Below are 26,222 nucleotides of genomic sequence, written 5' to 3' on the forward strand. Positions count from 1 at the left end.
GCCTACCCCCAAGCCACTTTTGGAATGTCTGTGCCAGCTTGCAAGTCCCATCATCTGTGTACATTTAGGGACTTTTTATATAGCAGGTCCTTGACCCTTTGGACTGATCTAAATGAATGTTTGAAGCAGACCTCCTTGGGATTTGGGAGCCTGACCACAGATTCGTCATCTGAGAAAGCTAGGCCATGAAAGGAGCTAATGTTTACCCACCGTTCCAGAGCCGCCATTTCTCCGTCTTTCCGTCTCTTGAAATATTTCCCTAGGGAGAAGTCTACATTACACAAGCTAGAGGATGCTTGGGAAAGCATCAAAAAGCACAAATGTGCATGTACTTGTGAAAAGAATCTTTTAAAAAGTCTGGATGGTACCCAAACCAGTCAACATTGGGTATATCCAAGTGGAGGGCATGAGCTTTAACAGAACAATTGCTGACTCGCCTATCTCTTCCAGCAGAGGGAGCTGCTCTGTGGTTCCAGTCCTAGGTCCCAATCTGGTGCCCTGTGGAATGAGGGTCATTACGATGGTGACAGTAACACCCCACTAGAAAGGAGTAAAATTTCTTAATATTTTTCTAGGGTCTCTTTGATAAATGAGCACAGACAGTGGAGCTCAAAATAGTGGGAATTTATTCTTTCACATTTCTGATGCCAGATATCTGAATGGAAGAAGACTCCAGAAGAGGACCCATCTTTGTCTCTTCCAGCTTATGATAGTGACCAGTGATCCTTGGAAAGCTTTGGCTTCTAGTTGTATCACTATAGAATTAAACTTCATGTGCCACTTCACCCTTGATGATCAGTGCTATTTTTCTTGTCTCCACTAATACAGAAGGAAAGAGGAGGTACCTGTACCTTCTAGGGGGTTAAAAGGTGATGGTTTTAGAAACAGTACAGGCACTACAAAATCAATTGGTCTTTTCTGTGTGACCAGATGGAAGTGATCTTATGACTCTATACCTCCATGTCTCCATCTGTGAAACTGGAGGTGACTTTTTTTTTTTTTTTTTTTTTTTTTTTTTTTTTTTTTTTTTTTTTTTTTGGAATTTGACAGAAGCGCATAAACATGACCATTACTCACTTCAACAGTTAGGAGACAGACTAGATAAGACATTCTGGCCCACTTGGAGAGTTTCCTTAGTGCATAAATGAAATGAATTTGTGAATCACTTTGGAGGGGCATTAGCTAAGAATGCAGCACCAGAGCCCGATCCTCAGGCTTGACCCAAGAGGAGTATATTTTCATGCTGTGCTTGAGTGCTGTCTGGGCTTGTAAATCTTGTGGGGCTGCAGCCCCAAACTAAGGAACACCCCTTTTCAATTCATAGGGAAAGGAGAGGGTTAATTAGGAGCAGACAGAACTCTCTTGATGCTGTCCATTTGGGTTCAGAGGCAAAAGTGAGAAATGAGGGTAGTAGCTGATTGCCATTCTCAGTCCAAAGGCCAGGTGGACACTCAGGCATCCTTCAGGTGCAGGCTTGTGACCCATTTGTTAACTCTCTGAAACTGAACACAATGTGTTCGAAACAGTGGGTTAAAAAAAAAAATCAATGCTACCTTCCTGCAGGAAGTGAAAACCTTTGTGCTTTGTTGGAGGAGAGAGAGGAAAAGAAATAAGCAAAACTTTCTACGATGTCCCTCTTGCAAAGCCTCTGGCTTGAGTTTCCATCAACTTTTTCTTTCCCCAAGCACCTTAGTACAGCCTTCTGTTCTAAGAAAAGAGAGGCCCCCGACTTTCAAACTCCTTTGGAAGCAAGGGGGCTTCTGGCACTGTGCTCTTTCCTTAGAGCAAGGCAGTGGCGGGAGTGGGATCTGTGGGTAGAAGAAAGTCAACATTTCAAAACATGAGCTTTGCTCTCGGTCATTTATGCACTAAGGAAACTCTCCAAGCTACCCCCCAAAGGAGGCATGCTGCCTGTGGGACAGAGGGTGACTTCATAGCTTCCTGTCTTCCACCTGCCCCAAAGTGTCAGCCATTGGCACCTTTAGATCTTCGTACTGGCTCCTTTGGAAGTGTATGTAGAAATGAAAGTAGACTCTAGCTCTCTTGCTTGGGAATGAGGCTACAAGAAGCAGCAAGCTGAAGCAGGGATAATCTGACATTTGGGATCCTGTTCCAGACTCCAGAAATGTGTGTACATAGGATATGGTATGTTGTTTTTTTTTTTTTTGTTTTTTGTTTTTTTTTTTTTTTTTGTATTTTCAGGGGTATATGCTGAAAATTTTGGAATATATTTGATATTTAATTCTTATGTATAATTTGCTCTCTGAGGTACTAATACCTGTATTAATGTATTTTCTTTGTATTTTGTGGGACAGGGTCATTCGATGTAGATGAGGCTGGCCTCCAATGTGCAGCCATTCTCATGCACCTCTCTCCTAAGTGCTCACATTAGAGGAACATGCCACTATGCCTAGTCTGATTATAGCAATCTTTTAGAGAGAGGAACTGCCAAGTATGAAGAAACTGGTAGAACTAAGGACTGCTTTTTCTCACTTTCCTCATGCATACCCCTGTATCCATAGGCAGGGTTCTGTGTACCTAATTTTTCTTTGTGCTATCTTTTTGTGTCTCCTCGAGAGACTCAAGAATGAAAGCAGTGGCCATCTTAGGTAGGAGGAAATGGGAACATCATCTCAAAGTGGCTCCTTCTCTGGAGAGGAACGTGTATAGAGATCAGTATGTCTTCTATGAACACATTCTGGGGATTTGCTTTTTGAGTAGCTGAGATGAGTCAGGACAGGGGCCAGAGACAATGTAGTTACCTACTGTAGCTAGAACCTTAGGTATAGGGCATGGGAGAAGAACATCGCAAAAGGGACACTCTAGAGTAGCTCAGCCTTAGTTCTCAAATGTGAGTCTAGAAGGCTAGTTCCAGCAGCCTCTGTCTCTCCTCCCCACAAGCACAGCCTCTTTCGTATTAGGCACTCTCATGTCTGTCTCTGACATTAGCATCCTGTGGCTGCCTTAGGCTCCCTGTTCTTAGAAAGTTTGTGGTCATTTTGCACCCAACACCCCTGTGAAGACCTGTCTTTTGTTGAGCAGAACATGGGACAATGTGGGGGAATTCCAGCTCAACCTTCATGTGAAGGTCACCTAAATCACACTGATTTGGAAAATGTTATAAAGAAAAGGCTCATTCAGGATGCTGTAGGGGCCCCAGGGGTGGTCAAAGACTTGGCTGTGAAGCATGGGTTTAGTAGATTCTGCCATCCTTCCATGGTAGGGTAGTTCTTCTGAAGATGACGATGTGATGCTGCTAGTTGGTGAGGCCTCAAGAAGACCCTGAAATTGCCTTAAGCTGCTCTGTTAACCAACAGTGATTTTTGGCTTTCATTGATAAGGGAGAGAGTTACATTGAAGAAAATCCAGAAAAGCTTAAGCTACCTGACTAGGCAAGGACGACCTTCCGCACTGCAAGTGGTGGAAGTCACTCCATAGATTATATTTCTACATTATTTTTCAAATTGCATGCTTTAAGTTTTTGTTGTCACAATTTTATACATAGATATTATTGTATTTTGTTTGCATTCACCTTCTATCATCTGTGTGTGTGTGAATGTGTACATCCACATACATACATATGTATGTATATAAATATATATAGCCTAATATAGATAAATATATGATAGATAGATAGATAGATAGATAGATAGATAGATAGATAGATAGATACACAGATACACTGCTATACAGGATTATCTTATGAGGCAAACTACCATGACCTTCATGAATTCAGCTGGGCCTGTTCAAAAAGAAAAAGAAGAAAACAACAACAACAACAAAAAGAAACATCTGAGCTGGGCTTACTGATTATTGATGGATGAGGGAGGGGCTTAAGAAGGTCTTGAGACCCTCCTCTGAATACCCAGGCACCTCTCCCAGCCAACCCTATGCAATTCTTTCCTAATTGCATGCCATCTCCTGGAGAAGCTAGGGGATATAGGCTGGGAGGACTAAAGGAAGGGTGTTCCATTGACAAATCTGTGAGGAAGCCATGCTAGGTGTAGACCTTCTAGTGAGAGTACTCTAGGTCACCTACGCTTCTGCTCATCTTGCATTCCACATGCTGTGTAAGTAGCTCTAATAAACCCATTGGTCCCCCATCGTGACCTTTGATGGGACTCTGGTTGGTTTGGGTGACCTTTTGAGAAACATGAGGTACCTGTCTTTCTTATCTTTTCTCCCCTCCGCTTGTTATTAGCCCCCTTCTTCTCTCTAAAGAGTCTCCATGCTATTTTTATTTAAGTCTAGATTCCAAAAGTGAAAAATAAAAAGCTAATATTTGTCTTTCTGAGTCTGGATCTAAGTAGGACTTTTCTAAGCAGCCTTATTTTTGAGTCTTCCAACAGAAAAGAACAATCGCAGCCTCGGCAGGAGGGGCAAGAGGACTCTGCAGTCTAGGTTTACATGAATTGCAAATCAAAGTAAGAATTGATTAACAATAACAATTTTGGCAAATATCTTCACAACAGTCTGGGAGACAGTCTCATATTCTAATAGTTTTGGTATCTCTGAGGTTCTACAAGCAAATCAAGAAACATGGTTCAGCTTGGGACCAATTACCACCCATCTCAGCTGCTTTTTTATTTCTAGGATAAAATACTGGTAATTGACAAGACAACAGGAATTTATGAAATAAAATATTAATATAGGGCTTACAGGTTCAGAGGGTTAGAGTCCATGACCATCATAGCAAGGAGCATAGCAACAGGAAGGCAGGCATGGGACAGAGCAGCAGCTAAGAACTTACTGAGATCTTTACAGATCTAACAGATCTTACAAATCTTACAGAACTTACAGAGCTAAGAACTCTGATCCGCAATGCAGAGTGAGCTACCTGGGAATGGCATGAGCTTTGGAGACCCCCAAAACCCGTTCTTAGTGACAAACCTACTCCATCAAAACCCTATCTCCCAATCCTTCCTAAATAGTCCCATCAACTAGGGACCAAACATTCAAACACAAATACCTATGCAGAATATTCTCATTCAGACTTCCATACCACCTAAACCCATTCTCTCACTACAAGGGGTAGAATGGTTGATCTTCACGTCAATTTGATCAGATTTGGATTTTTTTTTTTTTTTTTTTTGGTTCCAGAAAAGTTTAACTGAGGCAGAGAGCTCCATCCTAACTGTGGGAAGTAATTCATGAGTTGAGGTGACTAAAGCGGGAGAAGTGAGTTGAGCATCACCTTTCTCTCTGATTCCTGACCATTGATGCAGTGTGACCAGCAGCTGCCTGTCCCCATGCCTTCCTGATATGATAGACTGTGACCTACAACTGTGAACTAAAATAAACCCTACTTACCCTAAGCTGGTTTTGTCAGAGCAATGTGAAAGGTAATGGATACAAGGACTCTCACGTACTCATCTCACCATGCAAAGATATCATGTGCATGCTACATGAATTGATAGGGGCTGCTGAGCGATAGCTAAAGGTTCCCTTAGCTAAAGCAATAGCAATGTGACTCCCCTCAGTCTCTGAGGCTAGAAGAATTGAGCCAGGTGTTTGTAGACCTCACTGTCCCCACACCCTCCAGTTCCTCTCTTCTTCCAACTTGAGGGGTGGCTGGCAATCATTGACATGTTTTAGTGTGTGGCTCATTTTCCCAGTCTCTGTGTTTGGCTTCTCATGGCTGCATTCCCTCTTGTATCCATAACTCTGTTCCTTACAATGTTCTTTGGATTTGTGACTCACTACACCCAATATGTCCTCACTTTAACTTAACTAATTACACCTAAAAAGACTCTTTCCAACTAAGGCCCATTCTGAATTTCTGGCCGGATATGAATTTGCAGGGAAAGTCTTTAACCTCTAAGACATGACACCACTTTAGCCCACACATCCATCTTTGTCCATGGCAGTCCCATCACTTCAGGCTGTTCTCAGAACTGACAGGAGAAAGAGAAAGATCAAGTATCTGGCTCCTCAAAGTATAGCCCAGAAGAAGATCTGGTCAGTTATGCCTTAGCGCCATGATTCTCAACCTATAGGTCTTGACCCCTTTGTGGACCACATGCCAGATATCCTGCATTATCAGTTATTTACACTAAGATTCAAAATAGTAGCAAAAATTTCAGTTATGACATAACAATGAAGGTAATTTTATGGTTGGGGTCATCACAACATGAGGAACTGTATTAAAGGGTAGCAGCATTAAGAAGGTTGAGAACACTGGTCTTAGTGGCCCCGTGAAAGGCAAGACCAGGAAAGAGTTAGACAGATGCCTTCAGGACAGTGGTGACATCAAAAGTGGACCAAGGTATACAGACATTTGGGGCAGGAAGGAGCCTATCAAGTAAAGGTAAGAAGAGATCTCAGTGATGTGAATTTTAAAGACCAAAACAAAACTGGAACACCTCTCCTGACACATAGTAACAACAACAATAAAAATGAATGTGATGTCACCATCTTACGAAGAAGCTTTTAACATGGTTAACAGGCATAGCAGGCAGCTTCCTGAGGGAAGCCACGAACATCTTCTTGACTTTCCATGCAGCTGCAATGAGGACCTGATAAACAATAGGGGACATTCATTGAAACACACACAATAGGATTAATTAGTGGAAATACACGCAGTAGGATTAGTTAATGGAGATAGACACAGTGGGATTGCAATGACAACAAAAAGAGGAATCCTTTCTTTCTAGAATTGAGTTGGTGCTTGTGGGATTTGGAATGGGGAACCCAATGCTTCTGCAGAAGACTTTTAAGGAGTGGTACTTAAGCTTTTGGTGAGCGCCCCCTGCGCGTGCGCACACACACACACACACACACACACACACACACACACACACACACACACACACTTCCAAACAGGCTCACTCATCCTCCTCTGAGCTCTCAGCTGTGTCTTCGGAAATGGACTTTCAGGTATGGAAACCTCTTTATATAAAAACCACTAGTAGGATTTCTTCCACCCTCCTGAGCAGCTTTCTGATCTAGCGGATGAAAGGGTGCCCTCTGTTTCAGGGCAAGGCAACTCTGGGTGATAATCGTACCCCAGACTCCCTTGGGATATGTTGCTATGCTTCTGAGTAACCATCCTATGTGTCAAGTCTCTTTCCTGGCTCAGCCTGCCTCAGCCTGTCTCTGCCTCACCTGACTGCACCATTTACCTATAATCTAGTTTATTGAGGGCTTCTTTGAGACCAGGAGTCTGCTTCCTAGATGCTGATGCTGAATGGTGTTGGGTACCAATTTCATTAGAAATAAGTTTGTTTGTTTTACAAAAACAAAAACAAAACATAATGTCTCATGCATCCAAGTCTGGTCTTCAAATCACCACAAAGGCAAGGATGAAGTTGGATGTCTGATCCTCCTGTCTGTACCTCCTGAGTGCTGGGATTGTAGGCATGAGCCACCACAACCGGTTTCATATGGTGCTTGGGTTGAATCCAGGGTTCAGTGCATGCCCTCCATCAGCTAAACGACATGATCAAGCCCTGTGCTGAAGTCATTCCTGACTCCTGTCTCCCATGAGCCACTGTCATACCAGCCCAGCTATCCTCATCTCCTCATGAAAAGAACAGTGTGTATATCCCAGAACAGCATATGCAGGAGAACATAAAAGAAGGTGAAGAGAGAGAAGCAGGGAATAGAGCCCGGTGAAGGAAGAGTGGGACAGGTAGGGATAAGTGTTGCCCAGGGTGCAGGAAAGAAGAACTTGGGGATGGGGGAGGAGGTTATCAGGATGGTGTGCACATGTGTTTACCTATGGTTTGGAATTTGAAAGGAAAGAGAGAAGGTGGGGGTGCTGCTAAGCAGAGGGTATTAGGTAAAAATGGCCACTGATCGCAACGCAAAGCACTGAGGAGGTGCTGGGGAAGGTGCAAGAAAGGCCCTGAGGAGAGGTGAAAATGCAATCCAGGGTTTACTGGGAAGAAGAAGGGGTATAGCAAATGAAGAGAGGCCCGGGAACTTAACCCTGACTCTTCATGGTAATCCAGACTTTATATGACTAACTGTATTCTAGGAAAGGGTTCTGAGCATCATAGTTTATATACCACATTCCACCATAAGCACACTGAGATACCATCTCTCCAAGTAATCTGTCTTAAGAAAACCTACTGCAATTCCTTGCACTGTATGTGCACACTGGGCCCTGGTGTGCTTTGTGGAGTGTTGTAATTTTCTGTCTAAGACAAACAAGAACTCTACCAAAGAGGTCAATCAGTAATCTCCCTTCAGGGCAATCAAGAGGGGTTAAGGAGCCTGGGGAACTTCTGGCTTGCAACACTGGGATTAGTATACTCCAACAGTAAAGGGTGACACTGAGTTGAGCGACTCTGTGCCTTTGCTGGGGACATTTGTCTTTTCTACATGATGAAGAGACAGTGAGTGAGCTTTGCAAATACCATGAACCTGACATTGGGTAATGTCTCCTAGAGCTTATGAGACTGGGGAGCTTGAAAGACTTTCTCTTACCTTTGAGATTAAAGAAAAGTTGCAACTGTGTGGGATTGTCACGGAGAATCCATGATTTGGTCCCTAGTGTCCCTCCCTCCAGCAACTCATTAATGATGTCATCAAAGGACATCTGAGCTGAGAGGAACTCAGACCTGTGAAAGTCCAGCCACCAAATATTTGTAATTGCTCCAAAATTAGACTCTGGGGACCATGGCAACAGTATAAAAATTACTCTCTTTAGTCAACGAAGACCTTTGATATTACTGAGAAGCTTGATGGAAACTTCACAGCTTCAGTGGCTGTGCCATCTAAACCTTCCCATTCAAACGTTAAGTGGGGCAGTGGCTTACAGAACCGCAGCCACACAGCTTTATTAAGTCTGCCCTGCTTTTCTGGATTACTCAGAAAAACACAACTTTTCCTTTTCTTCTTTCTCTTTTCTAAGCATGCCTTTTAATTTAATCACTTGGGCTTTCTCTCATTCTCTCTCTCTCTCTCTCTCTCTCTCTCTCTCTCTCTCTCTCTTTCTCTCTCTCTTTCTCTCTCTCTCTCTTTCTCTCTACCTATTTCCTGTTCTTCCTTCTTCATCATGTGGCTTCTTGTCCACTGTGTGGCTGACCTCCATGCCAGCTTAAATTCTCAAAGTAGATTTGACAGGTGTTTTGTGGGGTGTGCTATTGTCCCCCAGGAACTGCATTTTATCCTCCAAGAAGAGGAACAGTATATAGAATCACAATGTTGGTTTCTGGGCAGACGCTGGGCTGTCAGCTAAGCTCACTAATGCATTCAGAGATTTCTTCTTGCTCATTAGTTTCATAGAGGGCATTTTCTATATTCATGCAGCAATAGGAATAGCAGGCTATGAAGAAGTCACAGGATTGCTCACAAATAGTCAAAATTCTCAAATTCTAAATCAGTACCTGCTGAGAGTCTATTGTATAAGGTTCTGAGCTCTAGGGTGGAGGAGAATAGGGCCAATTCTCTGACAGGAACAGGCTGAACTGCAAAGACCTTACACACACTATAGAACAAATCTGTGTGCATATGTGGATCAATGATAGAGGGGTGGATATATAGACGGATGGTGGATGGAAGGGTGAGTGTAAGTATGTATATTCGTATATGTGTGTGTATGTGTATGTATATATGTATGTATGTATATGGATGGGAAGGTGGGGACAGATACATGGATGGCTATATGGATGGACAAGGTAAGTAGACAGATGGGAGGATGGATGGATGCATATATGTATGTATGAGTAAATGGATGAACTAAGGTATGTATGGTTAGAATAATGGATAGAGGCATTCATATAAGGACATATGGTTGAGTGGATGGATAAGTATATGGGCAAATGGATATGGATGGGTGGATGGATGTGGTTTATGTAAAATGCCACCTACTAATACTTTTAGACTCACTGATGTGAAAAGAAATGCCTTTCTCAAGAAGCACATCATATTATACTAGGTGTAACAAAACTTCCACATAGATCTCAAGAAACACACATCAAATGTACTGCACATGGCCCAAGAGTTTGCAAAAGCTTATTCTTCTTAAATGATTAGTGTATTCATAAATCATCATAAAATATCACTATATTTTACAAAAATAAATCCATATGCTGGGTACAGTCAGGACCACCTATAGTCCTAGGACTCAAGAAGCAGAAACAGAAGAGTCAGTACTTGAAGGCCAGCCTGGGCTACACATAGAAGGCTTTGTCTTAAAGACAAAACAGAGCACCCCAAAAGTTTATAGCCCCAAACTTATACATGTGTCTCCTTCATTTCATGTTGTGTTTTCCCAATTACTGATAAAACAGGAATCATGGATTTTTCTGTTTTAGAAAAAAAACAATGGTTTAAAATCTCCCCCTTGAAAGCACATTCGGCAAGTCTTCAGAGCTGTCACAGAAATCTGCGTAGTTTCTGAAAATTGTCCAAATATGGTAGTGTTGGCACGACCAGTTGCTCAGCAGTTGCCACAGACTTAAGGGCTGACAAAGAACTAATATTTTGAAAATGAAAGTATCTAAAGGCCACACAGAGGCATCTGCCAGCGCTCCAGAACCATGCACCTGCACTTGGCTGCTATTAGACCTTGGGCAAACACCAGGATTTCCACCAGATTGTTCTGGTTTGCCATTGTAAGGAAGAGCCTGTCTTCCCCAGCCAGAGGTATGGGGTGGGGGGGTGGGCAGCATTCTACTTATCATACTTGACCTTGCCTCTCCTTAAACCACAAAACAATAGGAATAATGGAGGATCCTTTGAGTGCCATTTTATATTGATCATGCTCCTAGAAGTTAATGTGTGTGTGTGTGTGTGTGTGTGTGTGTGTGTGTAGGCTAGAACTCAATGTAGAATAACTCCCCTTGTTGCTATACAGCTATCTTTTAAGACAGGATCTCTGACTCACGCTGGAGTTGGACTCACATAGCACACAAGCCTCTAGACATGCCTGTGAGGGAGTACTCAGATTAGGTTACCCTCTGGGGATGTCTATGGGGGATTGTCTAGACTAGCTTAACAGAAGCAGGAAGACTCACCCAGAATGTGAGTAGCACCAGCCTAGGAGCTGGGGTCCTAAACTGAGCAGAGAGAAGAATTTGAGCTGAGCAATAAGCTCTGGTTCCTGATATAGACACAGTATGACCAGTTCCTACAGCCAGGATATCCTTGCCGTGGTGAATTATATCCTTTGGAACTGGGAGCCCACACCAACCTTCTTGCCTTAGTTGCTTTTGTCAAGTATTTTGTTGTAGCCAGGAGCCAAGTAACTGATGCACTGGCTGAGCCATCTCCCCAGTCCTAGGAGTTACTTTAATAAAACAAATATCCTGACTTGTGTGGCAAATCCACAGCTAGAAATGGTCACTATCAAGAAGTTGTTTAGCATAGCTTTTATAATGTGTTTCAGCCAGTGAGCAAAAGGCACTTACAAGCCACCACTATCCTACTTATAACCCATACAGGGTTCTCTGACCTACACAAGGTCTTGCTATGATAGATGCTTTTCCCTCCTTTTTGCCATGTGTATTCTGAAAACAGGAAAAGGCCAAGGAAATTTACTATTACCTAATAACTTGAAGACAGATGCCAAGTTCATGGGGAAATCATGCCTCGGGGAGCCCATTGTACAACCATAAAATACCCACTTGGTAGCCATATGCAGAACTTAAAACAAAGCATGAAAAAATGTACCCCAAATCTTTAGCTGTAAGTCATGGCTGACACCTGAAATAAAAGGAGAACTAGGCAGAAGGCAGAGATGTTTCCAGTTCTGCACTATTTGTCAAGGGTACACCCTCATCTCCATGTTGAAGATCAGATTCACACTGACATAATAAGTTAATAATGATGGCGGTGGCTTTCTAAGAAAGGTTAGGAAGTGGCGTGCAAGCCTGGCATCACAGAAAATGTCAAACTTTCCACTTGAACTCCTGTCTCTCAAGGACAGGATGGCACTTTGCTCAGGGTAAGATCTTGGTGTTACGAGGGCTCACCAGAGAACAGAGTCCCACCCCCACCCTCTCTCTTTTCCTGCTCCTCCCGCAGCTCTCACCTGGACTTGTTACTGTAGAGAATTCCAGATCCAGCCCCACTGAAAATCAGCTCTTTCCAGCCAACAGTCTGAGCCTGGATCTCCACAAGGGGCACGAAGCTCTCTTTACAGATTGCAGATTTGCATGGTAAAAATAGACACTCAGCGCATCACATGTCTATGCAAATTTCACCAACCAAACTGGGTGCTGAAAATAGTTATTTACTAGTTTGCTTGCATATTGGCCCAGAAAACCCTCTACACCTATTTCATGCTCATTTAAATTCTTTAAGAGTCCCTGACCCATTTACATTTCCTGAGGGATGCCTGGTTTCCCGTGGACATTTGTTCATGCCTCTTCTTGTGGTACTTAAAGATACATCACCTGCTATCACAGATCAGGTCCTGGAGAACTACATAGGACCCACTTTTTGAAGGTCCAGGCTGGATCTTGCTTAGTCAAGTACAGCTGCAACCTTAGAGTTGTGGCTTCCTCTGCACTGTATGTGTGTGTGTTCACTTTTTGCATATACTTTTGTGAATCCATGAGCAAGCAAAAGAACATCCTTAGTGTTGTTCCTCGGGAACTGACCAACTCTTTTGAGACAAGGTCTCTCTCTAGCCTGGAGCTCAACAATTTGACAATGCTGGCTGGCCAGTAAGCTCCAGGAATGTAAGTTGCCTATTTCTGCTTCCCTCCCCAGTGCGGGGATTATAGGAAAATACCAGGTCTGTTTTTTTTCTTTGTTTGTTTGTTTGTTTGTTTTGTTTGTATTTTTTACACAGGTTCAAGTTTGCAAGACAAATACTTCACCTATGAAGCCACCTCTCAACAATGGCCTACTTTTGTGCAATGCTTCAGACACAGTGGAAATAGAGCCTCAGTTCAAATACTTGGATAGCTGGAGAACAATTCCCCCTAGTCTTGTCCTTGGGAATACACATTACAGCCAATGGGTATTGGATGGAAAGTGAGAGGAGATGTATAAACAATGAAAGCTCTTGGTGTCTTTCCACAGCCACTGAATCTTCATGTGTTGGGGGTGAGACATGGACATTGCTGTTTTAAGAAGCTTATAGCAGGGATGGAGAGATGGCTCAGTGGTTAAGAGCACTGACTGCTCTTCCAGAGGTCCTGAGTTCAATTCCCAGCCACCACATGGTGGCTCACAGCCATCTGTAATGAGATTTGATACCCTTATCTGGTGGGTCTGAAGACAACTAGAGTGTACTTATATATAATAAATAAATAAACCTAAAAAAAAAAAAGCTTATCACAGTGACTGTGGTGGCCTCCAAACCAAGACAGAAACCCCAGGTCTGATAATGTGACATTTAGAAGCCAAAGTCAGATGAAGTCTGGGTGAGGCCAGAGAGTTCCATGGAACTTAACACCAAGTGAGGTCACAGATATCTTTTGGGAGGGTGCAAGAAACAAAAGTGACTTCGCAAAATTTGTCACTGTGTGTGGATCTGCATTTGCAATTCTTTTAGGAGCCATTCTGAGACTCTGCTGGATGAGCCCCCAGCCCTTTTGATGGGACAGCTAATTATTTCTTGTTGCCCATTAGCCTGACAAAAGAGATTCTTCCCCATCCTGATATTTACGGACTTGGTGGAATCTGTAAAGCTTGACAGTGTGTGTTCGGTTCCTGGTTCTGCCACATACCAGTGACTTGAGCTTGTCAACTCTGAAAGTGAATGACAGTCCCTACCTAGAAAGGTCACTGGGAGGATAGTTATTGTAAAGAAGCTGTGCTATACCAGCCAGAGGGCAACTACTTAACAGGTTTTAATACACTCACATCTGCCTGGGTTTCATAGTCCTTCAAGAATAACCCAGATGTCCTTCCAAGTCAACAGTCAAGACAAGTTTGGATGCCAAGTACTGTGGAGGAGGCTACTTGACTATGTTCACTGAAGGGAGAAACACAAGCTGCCTCATTTCTAAGATGCCCCTACCATCCAGTAGCAAGCATGTCATAGTCTGAAGTTCAGTGTCAACTGCTTAGTAACTACTCTTGTGCCCTTTCAAACATACAATCCCATTCCTCAGATACTCCTTACACCCATTCTAACAGATCCACACCCTCCAGAAGTGGGAATAGCCCATGTAGGGGAATAGGGATCGTGCACAGATGTGCTAGAGTTTCTCAAAGAGTCAAATGATGCTCAGAGCTGGCCACAAACATATTCCCACTTGCCAGCAATCACAGTGATGGGAGTTCAATCCCGGAGAACCAAACGGTCTCCTGCAAGTTATCATCCGCTGGCTTCCAGGTGCATGAGTTGGCATTCCCCCAACCAACAATAAATAAATAAATGCAAAGAACGGTTTAAATATAAAAGAAATAAATGCCTGTAACATATTCTTACTCAATACACATCGCAAAGTGCAAAGACTATGTTACCAATATAAGCTTGAGTTGGATGTAGGGTCGGGGTGGGTAGGAATACTTCGAAACCTACGGAGGACCTAACCTGAGAGTGATCACCCTGCATTTTTGTCAGCAGGATCCAGGATAAGCAAACAGAATCAGGGAGTGAAGCACAGACACATTCTAGAAATAGGGCTTTGTTGTCCTCCCTGTGCTCTGCCCCCTTCCCCCTCTCCTGCAACAACAGAGATCTGTGCAATGACTGAGGGTGGTTAATTAAGCATTACAACCCATAGTCCATGGCAGTTTCAATTGGATATGGTGTTCTCTCTCACTTCCTGTTTTGCAGGATTGCTGAGGGCTGTTAGACACCTGCCATGCTCAGGGCCCAGCTGCTGTTCTACAGCAGGCAAAGAGGAAGCCCTCCCGGGGCCCTCGGCCTTGAGAGGGTTCAACTCTGCATACCAGCCCCTTCCCTGGGAGGCAGGGCCTGGGCAGACACAGCTGATGTGAGGACCGGCAGCTGGCAGGGAAGACCTTGTTCTATTGTGATGATGGTGGCATGAGGCCCAGGGCTATCTCTCCATCCCTCATTCCCCAGAGTCCTGCCATGACCTGTGGATAACAAAGGTGGGTGCCTCTCCCCAGGCAGGAATAAGACATCAGTTTGCAGTTTCTCTGTATTCCAGATCACTGGGAAGAGTTCCCATGCAGAAGAAGCACCATACAGTTAAACATTGAATTATTTGTATTCACACACACACACACACACACACACACACACACACACACACACACACTGGTTTATCTCCTTGTGGAAGCTTCTTCTGGCTTAGGCTCTCTGTGCTCAAGACAGGCAGTAGACTGACAAACTCTTCTTCCATGCTGCCAGCCAGTCCTTCTAGGCGAGGTGCCACTTTTTAAAAAAATCTCCTACGTTCTAAATAGCATACCTGATGAGTTCTGGCTCCCTTCATTTAAGCAACTGACTCCTGATTTCCAGGAGAAGATTGTGTTCTCTACCCTCCCAGTCAATTCATAGCAGAAAGCAGAGGAGAATCCCTGAGACGGGGGTTGGGAGAAGGGGAGCTCTCTCAAAGATAAACCATCATACCGGATTAAAGAGGGCCAAGGTTTCTTTGACATTTCTGCCATCATGAAACGGGCTCAGGGGCTACAGAGATGGCTCAGTAGTAAGGAGTGCGCACTGTTCTTTCAGAGAACTTACTCTGGAAGCTCATAGCCACCTGAAACTCCAGGGAATCCAACACCCTCTTCTGGGCTCTGAGGGTACCTACACTCATGAGCCCTCCCCATACTCATAAATTAAAATAATTTAAAAAATAAAGTTGAGTCCAGGTTTCCTGGATGATCTGACACTGGGCAGTTAAGGTGGCATTATGTCAATTCTGTCCTTGAAGGGAGTATTTTTTTTCTTTCCCCTCACAGAGCCACCACATATAGACCCTTAGGTCACCATGCTGTAAGGAAACCCAAGCTAGAAGCCCAGATAGGTCACATAAAGAGATAGCCCTCACCTAGGCTCCTGACAACCCATTGACTTTTGCAGTTCTTACAGGTCTGCACCCAACCTTACTGAGAATTCTATGCTCTACACATTTCTGACCCAGAGGGGTTTTCTATGCAATAATACTGGCCAGCTTGGAACCCTTATGATTTGGGTGGGTGAGGGGTTGTTATGCAGAAGTGGGTGACTTGACAGAAGAGATGGGATCCCTCTACATGGTTAAATTGGAAGGCTATCAGAGACTCTTAGATGAGACACTGAGAGGGAAAAGATGAAACTATACACTGGCACCTCTGTGACTCTTGTGGGAGGTTGGGGATGGTCTGGCCACCACCTGTGAGAAAGAATGTAAAAAAGTAGATATGTGCAGTTGGAAGGTGATACCCAGAGGGAATGATTTAACTAGACGAAGTTTCGAGACCATTTTAGAATCTGTGTCTAAGACAGGGACGGTGGGGCAGGGAATGTCCGTGAATATACAATGGCTGAGACCACCAGACAAGGGTCTCCACTATAGACACATAGTTTTCATAACAGCTTTGCAGAGGAGCCTGAATGGGGGCACTTCATGCCCACTTCAGGGTTGGGGCAACTGAGGTTTAAAGAAGTAGAGTCATTCTTCAGCGGTGTCACAGGGAAGCAACATCAGCTTGTGCTTCCTCTTCTGCTCTCAGCCTCCCAGAGTTGATCCTGGGGGCAGGCCACCCTCCCCTCCACGGATGAACACTTGTCTTTAAAATCCTCATAAAATCCCAAATCTGAGACCCCACAGGCAGAGAAGCTCCCTCCAATCAGATAAAGAAGTTATCTCTCCTGGCAGCTTAGAACAGAGGGCAGAGTATTCAACAAGGCGACTCTTATCTGATATGAGATATGGCCACCTCTACATATTAATTTCCCTTAACTCATTAGGGCTAAGCTCTACAATTATCTTTTCCCAGGACTGGTTACACGGGTCACCGGATCTGTGCCCCAAGGGGGGAAATCTTTTCCCTCTAAACACCCTTTCAACTAAAGAAGGTACTGTAAGTCCTGGATGGTTACAATTGCCAGGTGTGTGTGTGTGTGTGTGTGTGTGTGTGTGTGTGTGTGTGTGTTGCATGCATGTAGGTCAGATGTTAATGAGTTAATGTCGGGTGTCTTTCTCTATTAATCTCCAGTGTAGCTTCTGAGACAGGGTCTCTTATTGAAACTGGAGCTTGCTGATTCAGCCAGGTTGTCCGTCAGCAAGCCCTGGGGATGCTCCTGTCTCTGCTCTCAAGTTCTGGTATTATAGGGCAAATGGCATACCAGGCTTTTTCCATTGGCACAGGGGAATGACCTCAGGTCCTCAAGCTTGCATAGCAGTAGCTGACCCTTTTAACTTCTTTTAGTGGGAGAGAGTACCTCTCAGTGTAGCCCAGGCTTGCCTTGAACTTAAGACTCTTCTACCTCTAACTGAAAAGCATGAGAAGTACAACCTTGTACAACCTTCCACAGCTGTCTTTGCAAGGAAAGTTTCGCAATGGAGCTGAGTTTTTAAACCAGCCACAGCTGCCTGCACAGGCTGCAGGCTTGCCCACTGTGCTATATGCTGTGACTTTAATAAAGACACTCTTGACAGACAGAACTCTTGACGTTGGATTGGGACTGTACAATCACACAATAAAGGTGATCTTCAAGGTGCTATCTACCAGGTCCAAGTGCTGTCCCATTCCTCCCTGGGGGAAATCTATGACAGTCCTGTTTCCTGGAGCTAACTTAATGCTTCTCAGATGGGCTGGTCCTCAATCAACTGAGGGGGCGTGAGACAGTAGCGCCTCTGGGATGTAGGGCCTGGTTTTGTTCTGCCTAGACTCCCTGTGACTGGGATAGAGTTTAATACATTAAACTTCCCCTGTTTCCTCCCAGGTATTTATCAGTATAAATGGGGCCACAGGCCAACACTTATCTCCATGGCAAGCTCCTGAGTGGTGCATCCTTTCAGAGTAGGGACCTATGTCCTTATGACCTGTCACAAATACCAGAGCCTCACAGTTATGCTACCTTTGGGAAACAGGATAATCATCTATGTGCTGGGGAGAGGAAGAGGATCTCTTTTCACTTCTGAATCCTTCATCCAAATGGCAGGGACCCCCAGCCTTTCCCCACCAACATCTCAGTTGCTTTAGACAAAGGTAGGGGTACCAGTTTGGGATGTTTGGGTGGAGAGAAGGCCAAAACTAGGAAATACACTGTCTCCTTCAGGTGTTCTGTCTCATTGGTGGGCATTGGGTCCAGCTTATGCCTCACAGCCTGGCCTATTTGACCTGGACTTCTACTTAATAGTCTGTTCATTGTTTGGCTTTTTTCTTGTAGCTCTCCTGCACCTACCTCATATTAGATTCCCTTCTCTGGACATACCTGAGTCAAATCTTATTTTATTGATGGCACTTCAGCTGAGGTGGAAAAACATAACTCAGGACAAAGTTCAAACAGAGGGAATGTCAGTGCTTCCCAAGCTGTGCACAGGCCATGGTGAGCCTTCAGCACTAAGCAAAGGGCTGAAAAGTTTGTGCCCATTAATCATCTATTCTGAAGTATGTATAGTGTACCTATTGGACACTCTGCCCAGATCTGTGTGTTGGGGACACAATGAGAACAAGGGCTAGTGGTGCCAGACTGTCTGCTTGGGGAGACAGCTCACCTTGCACAAAGAACTAGAGTATGAGAGCACCTGCAGGGAAGCAGATAGTCTTGGGGAAGAACAATAGTAGAGCTGAGCTCTGCTTAGCAGGTGGCGCTGACCCTCTTTCAAACAGATGTAGGGGACTGAGGATGTGAGTGGGGCCCTTAAGTGTCCCAGCACTGTATAAACAGGTCACAGTGATGCATGTCCTCCATCTCGGCTTTCAGGAGGTATAAGCAGGAGGATCAGAAGTTCACAGTCATCCTCAGGAGAGTGAGTTTAAGGGTCAGCCTGGACTACATGAGACTCTGTCTCCAAGAAAACAATACAAAAAAAAAAAAAACAGATAAAGAAATTGAGGCATCAAAAAGGAAAGATGACATGCTAAAGATCCATGTGTTCTCAGAACATACTCACCTGTTTCAAAGGAGATTCTGTAATACGGTCCTGCAGGCAGGTACCACAGGCAGTAGTACTATTAGGGCTTTAGTTCTATTTCACATGACATGTTGAGATTATTTAGTTGTGCCTAGTGGCAAAGGCCGGGAAAATCAGCTACTGCAGAAGCTAAGCATGAGGGTCAGGAGTTCAAGAGCAGTCTGGGTAACTTCTTGAGACGGTGTCTCAAAAAAATAAAACCAAACCCAACCAAAACAAAATGAGCTTGGTGTATAGCTAGCAGTGGAGCACGTGCCTAGCACATGGAAGTCCATAGGCTCAATCCCTACCACAGCAATCAATCAATCATTCACTCACTCAATCAATGAAGACAGAATCTCCATAGTTGGAAAAGTGGTCCAGAGGATGTGTTAAAGAGAGTCACACTAGGTGTGGATAGACCCTAATGCCAGAGATAAGGGGAGGGTCACTGAGGTGACATTCTTGGAGGAAGACACTCCACAAACACATACATACAGATTGGGGTGGTTTAGTTCCATTGTGAGATGTGTAGCAGCCCCTGAGGTAAAGAGGTTCCCTCACAGCTGTCCCCTAAAACCTCAGAGGGAGCACAGCTCTTTCTAATTCTGCTGCCAACCTCCAGAATTGCAAGGAGTTCATTTCTGTTGCTTTAACTATATATTTGTGATGGGGGGGTTGGGGGGAAGGGAGAGCCCAGGGGATCCCAGATCTGGAGCTGAGCTACTGTATAGCAAGATCCCAATCTTATGGCTACCCAACACAAAAATCTTAGAGAAAGGATGGTTGTGGAAACCCTGTTGCTCACACAAATCCAGTTTTATGAATATCCTTGAAACAAATCACATTGCTTTCTGCAAAAAAAAGAGAATGAAAATATGATCTTCAAAAGGCCTGTTACTTGATGTAAACTTTCTATGCATTAGCTATAGACTTGCATATGCTATGCACACATAGTATAAAACCAACCTCCAGATGCTATGGTTTATCAAAGGAGTGATATCAGAGTTGTGCCCCAGAGATGGAAAAAGATTCCCTGAGGTCTGACCCATGATCAGGCTTTATACACTGGTTGACCTGGAGTAACTGGCAGAAACTGGTATGGACCCAACATGTCTACTCTTTCTTTTCACTGACTCTTGTATTGTTCTCTGGTGGAGTTCCTAAGGAAAACCTATGCAGGGTGTCTCAGGAAGGGAAGGCAACTATATCAGAACATCCATCGTTGGGTTCAGGGCACAAGAACTACCCTTCCCTATGCCTGTTACAACTGCTGCTGCCTTACAAGGATAAGAGCAGGGTTGGGGGTAAGGGGAGAGAATACAAGCCAGGGAGGAGAGGCCAGGTTTTGTCTCTATCTCAGAATGTATCAGATTATTTATTTCAGGTCATTGGCTGGATGGGGCCCAGTGGAGAGATTTTCCCCACATACTTTTGATAATAAGGTGAGATACAGTGATTGTGTAAGAGGTAGCAGCCACTGGGGGATCTGAGATCCCACCATAATCTACATGGGAATCTACAGGGCCTTCTGCTTCAGTGTTCCTAGGTAATTCTGAAGGGACTTGAATGCGGGGACAAAGCAAGGCCTCAGCTCCTTTGGAGATAATGTCAGGGCCATTCTTTTGAATGCAAAGTGCAGTCGTTTCCTCTGAACTCCACTTGACGTTCCTCCTCTTAGACTCATGTACCCTGGTTTCTTTTTCCTAGGAGAAGAATTGAATTGGGGAACTGTGACAACCACTGCCTGATAAGACAACTGTTTCTAAGCAACTGTGCCTTTGATCAGTGGGTCCCTTACTCCTGGAGAAGGTCCTTGCTACTCAGTTTTCTGAAGAGCAAGTGTGAGCTACTCGAGGGGGAAGCTACTTTCTCCTACTGAGGAGGCTGGGATTTGCCTCAGATGTCCTCTGTCTAGTCCAAGCCATTGAGCACATTTGAGGCTGTTAAGGAGAATGGGTGTTATCGTCACGTCACAAGAGTCATTGGAAATATCTGGGTTGTTGTGAAGTTATCAGGAAGTGGTCTCTTATTCAGTGTCTGTCTCAAGGCTTTTAGGTAAATACTCTTAACAGTTTTCAGAGGAAGCTGGTCTTTGAGAGCTTAAGGAGATCATCTACTATTTTACTAGATGGGGGAGGAGGAGGCATTGAAGACAGGCATATCTAGTTCCAAAGTCTATACTTTGGAGCCAGCTCTATCGAGTAATGAGCAATCTGACCTCTCTCAGAACTAAATCCCATTTAAACTACAAAAAAGAAAACATTCCAAATCCTGATAAACATTACCAAACTGTCCAGCTGGCATCTCAAACACCAAACTGTGGCCGTAAAAGGACCGCCTTCCCCTCTTCTCCATCAGTTGCCATAGTTAGGCCAAGTGATAAGAGGTGACTTCTGACTTAAAAAAGTGTTTTTTAAAAGCATGGTCGTTATTTGTTTGTTATAAGCTAATGTAAAAAAAGTAATTCTCTGTCCTAGTCAGGGTTTCTATTCCTGCACAAACATCATAACCAGGAAGCAAGTTGGGGAGAAAAGGATTTCCTTCTGCTTACACCTCCAAACCGATGTTCGTCACTCAAGGAAGTCTGGACTGGAACTCAAACTGGTCAAAAAGCAAGAGCTGAGCAGAGGCCATGGAGGGATGTTACTTACTGGCTTGCTTCCCCTGGCTTGCTCAGCTTGCTTTCTTATAAAGCCCAGGATCACTGACTGGCCCTCTAACCCTAGATCACCAATTGAGAAAATGCCTTACAGCTGGATTTCATGGAGAAATCTCCTCAAGGGAGGCTCCTTTCTCTGTGATAACTTCATTCTCTGTTCATATATATCTCTGGAGGTGAGCAATGAATTCTCATGAAAACCAGAACCACTAGGCTATGTATCTGAAGCTATTCAAGGTCTGGGATTGTCAACCTATAATTCATGGTGTGTTGTCTTGTTGGATCTGTGTACCAGAATTAAGACAGTTCTATCCAGAACACCCATTACCTTTACCAGCCAATTGAACTGTTCAAGAGAGACAGTGGCTACGGAGAGACAAAAGTCTAGAGCTCATTAGCATCTGTTAGACTATTCTGGAAAATAGGATGATGGTAAGTCCTTTGTACCAATACTGTCAGATTAAATAAGGCCTCCCATCTTAAGTAAACAAGAAATATGGTTTATGTCACTAATCTGCTCATGGATCCATGGAGGTTAAGAGAACATGATTAGCAGAATTAATCTATTAAACTTTATAAGTGAGCTTGGAGTTGAACACAAGCTCAGTCTATAGATAGTGTGCTTGGCTGGAGTGCATAAAACCTTACGTTTTATCCCAAGCCTCTCATAAAAGTCAACAAACAAAGCCAGGGATGGTGGTCCATGCCTGTAATCTTGGCACTGAGGAGGTGGAGGTAGGTGAATCAGAAGTTCAAGGTCTTCTTCAGATACACAGTGACTCCAAGGCTAGCTTTGGCTACATGATACCCTATTTCAAACAAAGCTACCTCCAAACCTCCAAAATATCAGCTTCCTGAATGTATTCCAGAAGTTTCCCACAAGTTTTCCCTTGGTGTTTCAAGGATTCACATTGTTGTTCTTGTTGTTTCAACTTCCCAAGCTCTTTTAAGTCTATTGATCAAACTAAGCCCTTAGTCTTGTTCTGTTCTCCCTAAGATCAAGGAAAGCAGAAACATAAGAGCCGGGCTGGCTCCACCCAGCTAGCTCACAGATTAATCAGAAGTACTGTTCAATTTCTCTCCAAGCTACCTACTATTTCCCAACTGTAATTCAAGGCTCCAGAGATGGTCAATTTTCCTTCCTGACTTTTTCTGAGCTTAATGTCCATCTACTCTTGATGCCCTGGCCACTGGACTCCTCTCAGTGTGGATACATAACTTTGCTTTTTGAAAAACAAACAAACAAACAAAAAAAACCAAAGTCCTTTGAAAGGGGCTTTGCTTGGCAGTGTGTTGTGGGCATGCTGCACAGCTGAGTCCCTGTGCTGGCCCATAGTCTCTTTTCTTTTATTCTATTCATTTTCTCTTTTGATACATTTTGGTTTATAACCTAGGCTGGTCTCAAGATCTTTACAGTGGAACTTGGCCTTGAACTCCTGACCTTCCCGCTTTCATCCCAAGGGCTGGTTTTACAAGAGTGAGCCACCACTCCCTGCTCATAGCCACTTCTCCCTTTCAACTGGCCTCTTCTTCATCATCACATTTGTGGGCACAAACTCTGAGTCATGTTGTCGGTTTTTTTTTTCTTTCTTTTTTTTTTGTCATGAAGTCCTGCTTCGTAGTTTAGTTCAAGGCCACCAGAGTGTCGCAAGACGACCCAGATCATTCAAATGAGGCAACATGAAAGAAAATATCAGAAGGGTTTTCTTGGAAACTACTTTTGATTGAATTGAATTAATATTGAAAGTAGCAAAATCATGGTAAAAATTTTCATAGAAGAATTTCCCCCTAGCTGTGTCCTTGGGGATTCGATTTGGAGCCTGGTGTGTGCTAGAGTAATACTCTACCACAAAGCCGCATCCCTAGCTCTTCATTTTTGTGTTTGACTCTGTCTTATTTTATCTTTGAGGCAAGAACTCACTATAATCTCAGCTGGCTTTACACTTACTCTGTAGTCCAGGCTGGTTTCAAACTAGGAATCTTTTTGCTTCCATTTCCCCAGTCTTAGAATTACAGACTTACACTCCCAGATGTGGACTCCAGGAAAAACTAGGGCACCCTTTGCTGGACACAGTGTCTTGGTCCTGATGTTTTGAAAACAGATGGAGAATTAACTACTTATGCCTTGGAGGATATTGCAATTTTGTAAGAATTTCAGATGCTGAATGAGGAAGTTGAAACTGAATTGGCAACGTTTGGCAGCTGTCCGTCTTGGGGCAAACTACTGACTTCAGAACTTTAGCTTCCCCGTTGGAGAAGGGAAATAACATGGTCATCCCCTTAGAGAACCTCCTAAGGGCATTAAAAAGTATTTGGCAGAAGTGTCTGGTTAACAGTGAGCGCTCAGTAAATGTTATCATTACACTCCTTCACGTTACTATTACAGTAAGTGGGTTCTATGCTAAGGTATAGATAAGACTGAGGTCTACAAAAATATGGGGTTGGGGTTCCAATGAGATGTCTCAGTGGGTAAAGGCACTTGCTGCCAAGCTTAGAAACCTGATTTTGATTCCTAAGATTCAAATAGCGAAAAGAGAGAGTCTGATCATATGAGTTATCCTCTGACATTCATATGTGTGCTGCAGCACACACATGTTCACCTGTGGGAATGGACATACTTATCAGATAAATAAGTATAATACAATAAAATTTCAAAACCAAATACATGATTGAGGCTTCTCTCCCCTCTGGGAGAATATTCACCTCCTCTGGTTTCCATCAATGGCCAGGGTTCCCCCAATCTGGGGGTCCATACTGAGGCTACCCAGGAGCTTTACCCCATTTAATCCACTGTCTTGTACAGGACTTAGAGTTAAGCATCTAAGACCCTCACAGGTGATTCCAATATATGTCCTAACTGCTTGGCTATTTTGTAGGATATGGTATGGAAGGAAAAGGAAGAGCCCTGGGTCCAAAATGACAAAGGGAGAGGAAGCAAGAAGCCAGGCTCTCCTGCTAGGTGGCATACAGCCTGGGGTTAAAAACCTCCAGATTAATTTAATCCTCTAGCATTTGTCTGAGCTCATGGACATCTCATCCCATCCCACTGGAAGAAGTAGCTCATATGGTGGTGAGTTGGTGAAAGGAGCAGCTATTTTGGATCAATAATTCATGAACAGAGTTCTCCCTGTATTTGAGAAGCAGGCACTTTGCTGAACGTATGGGAGTGGTTTTGCTTGTGAATTCACAGCATCTAGCACTTTCTTCTATGGAGGTTACATGCATCTAAGACTGACAGACAGACTCAATAAGTCCCCTGCACAAGCTGAGGAACTACACACCCAAATATTTGCCTTGCACGTCAGCTCCAGCTAAGGAGGGAAGAACTGAGGAGCAAACTCTGGACAGGGGTAATACCAGGGCCATTGACCAGCTCTTCCTTCTACCTGGGTGAAGAATCAGTGGGCAGGAATGTGGCATACCACAAGTTGCAGTCCACATGCAAGGCCCAGGAGAGAATTGGAAGCACAGGCCATGTGGTTGCATGTTATAGACATGGGGATGGAAGGCCTGTGGGGTTTTAACTTGATGAACATATAAAAGAGATAGGTATTGAATTACCTACACACACCTGCCAGGTTCTTTCTAGTCTTGAAACTTTTCTAGAGAATCGTATTTGCAGGAGAACCAGTGGAAATTGTGCCTCCACCCAGCAAATTCCTGCTTCCATCTTGGGTGGTATACAATGGGTAACCAGGGGTAGGAGTCCAAAGACAGGTGCAGACACATGTGTTAGCAAGCAGAGTTCCCATGCCAATCACAGCCTGAGGTTAAGAACCTGCATACACTACTGCCAGTAGCTATCAATACTAGCTCTTGGTGGCAGGATGACACTACAGCCCCTTCTAGGATGTCCCTTAGGGGGCAGTATGTGGCACTGATGGACTAACCCCCCCCACTGCTACTCTACAATAAGGAACAAATATTTGGCTTTTTTTCTTTCTCCCCCACTGTCATTTTACACAGTCTTGTTTAGACTGGAGGCTGGTTAATGGGAGACCTTTGCCCTTTGTCTAAAAGCTGTGACCAGGAAATCCCACCACCCCATTAATGAGAGTTTTGTTCCAGATCCAGAGCTCCCAGCACACTGCTTCTGCACTGCCGAGGTATTGTACCCTAGCTTAGAAGAACAAACAATGACAAAAAAAAAAAAAAAAAAAAAAAAAAAAAAAAAAAAAAAACACCCTTCCACTGTTGAATGAAAACAGCAAACTCCAGACCCTAAGGGGTTTCAGTCTCTATTAAGCCAACAAAAGGTCCAAACTGACAGTCCAGGAGCACAAAGGGGAGGGGGACAGCAGGACAGAGAGGAAGGAAGCCAAGAAAGAGAAGAAAACTCAATTAACTGGGAGTTGGTGTGCTCTATCTCTTGTGAGGGGTGTGGCTGCTCCCTGCCCTCACCAAGTGTCCACACCCAGAAGATTTTCTATCTAAATATCCAGGACCTTATGAGAACCTTGAATGTACTGCCCAGCTCTATAAGCATCTTGATCTTTCTTGGGCATCCCAGCTCCATGACAATGCCGGCCTATCAGATTACTTGATCAAAACTGCTTGTTGACGCTACTTCTCCACTCCCTTCCTCTCTCTCTCTCTCTCTTTCTCTCTCTCTCTCTCTCTCTCTCTCTCTC

At 44.0% G+C, this 26,222-nt stretch overlaps 1 protein-coding gene and 1 long non-coding RNA gene across 2 annotated transcripts in view; one reads left to right on the forward strand and one right to left on the reverse strand.

Moving 5' to 3' along the window:
- The window catches only part of Maf (MAF bZIP transcription factor), a 361,015-nt gene that overhangs the window by 48,850 nt on the left and 285,943 nt on the right, over window positions 1-26,222 (reverse strand). The gene's annotated exons all lie outside the window — the stretch shown is intronic.
- On the forward strand, window positions 10,403-13,100 carry LOC116070238. Its single transcript, XR_004110320.1, has 3 exons — window positions 10,403-10,593; window positions 11,974-12,107; window positions 12,746-13,100. It is a non-coding gene; the product is annotated as an uncharacterized LOC116070238 (long non-coding RNA).

Source organism: Mastomys coucha, unplaced genomic scaffold (assembly GCF_008632895.1).
Source record: "Mastomys coucha isolate ucsf_1 unplaced genomic scaffold, UCSF_Mcou_1 pScaffold22, whole genome shotgun sequence".
In the NCBI taxonomy this organism is placed as follows: Eukaryota; Metazoa; Chordata; class Mammalia; order Rodentia; family Muridae; genus Mastomys; species Mastomys coucha.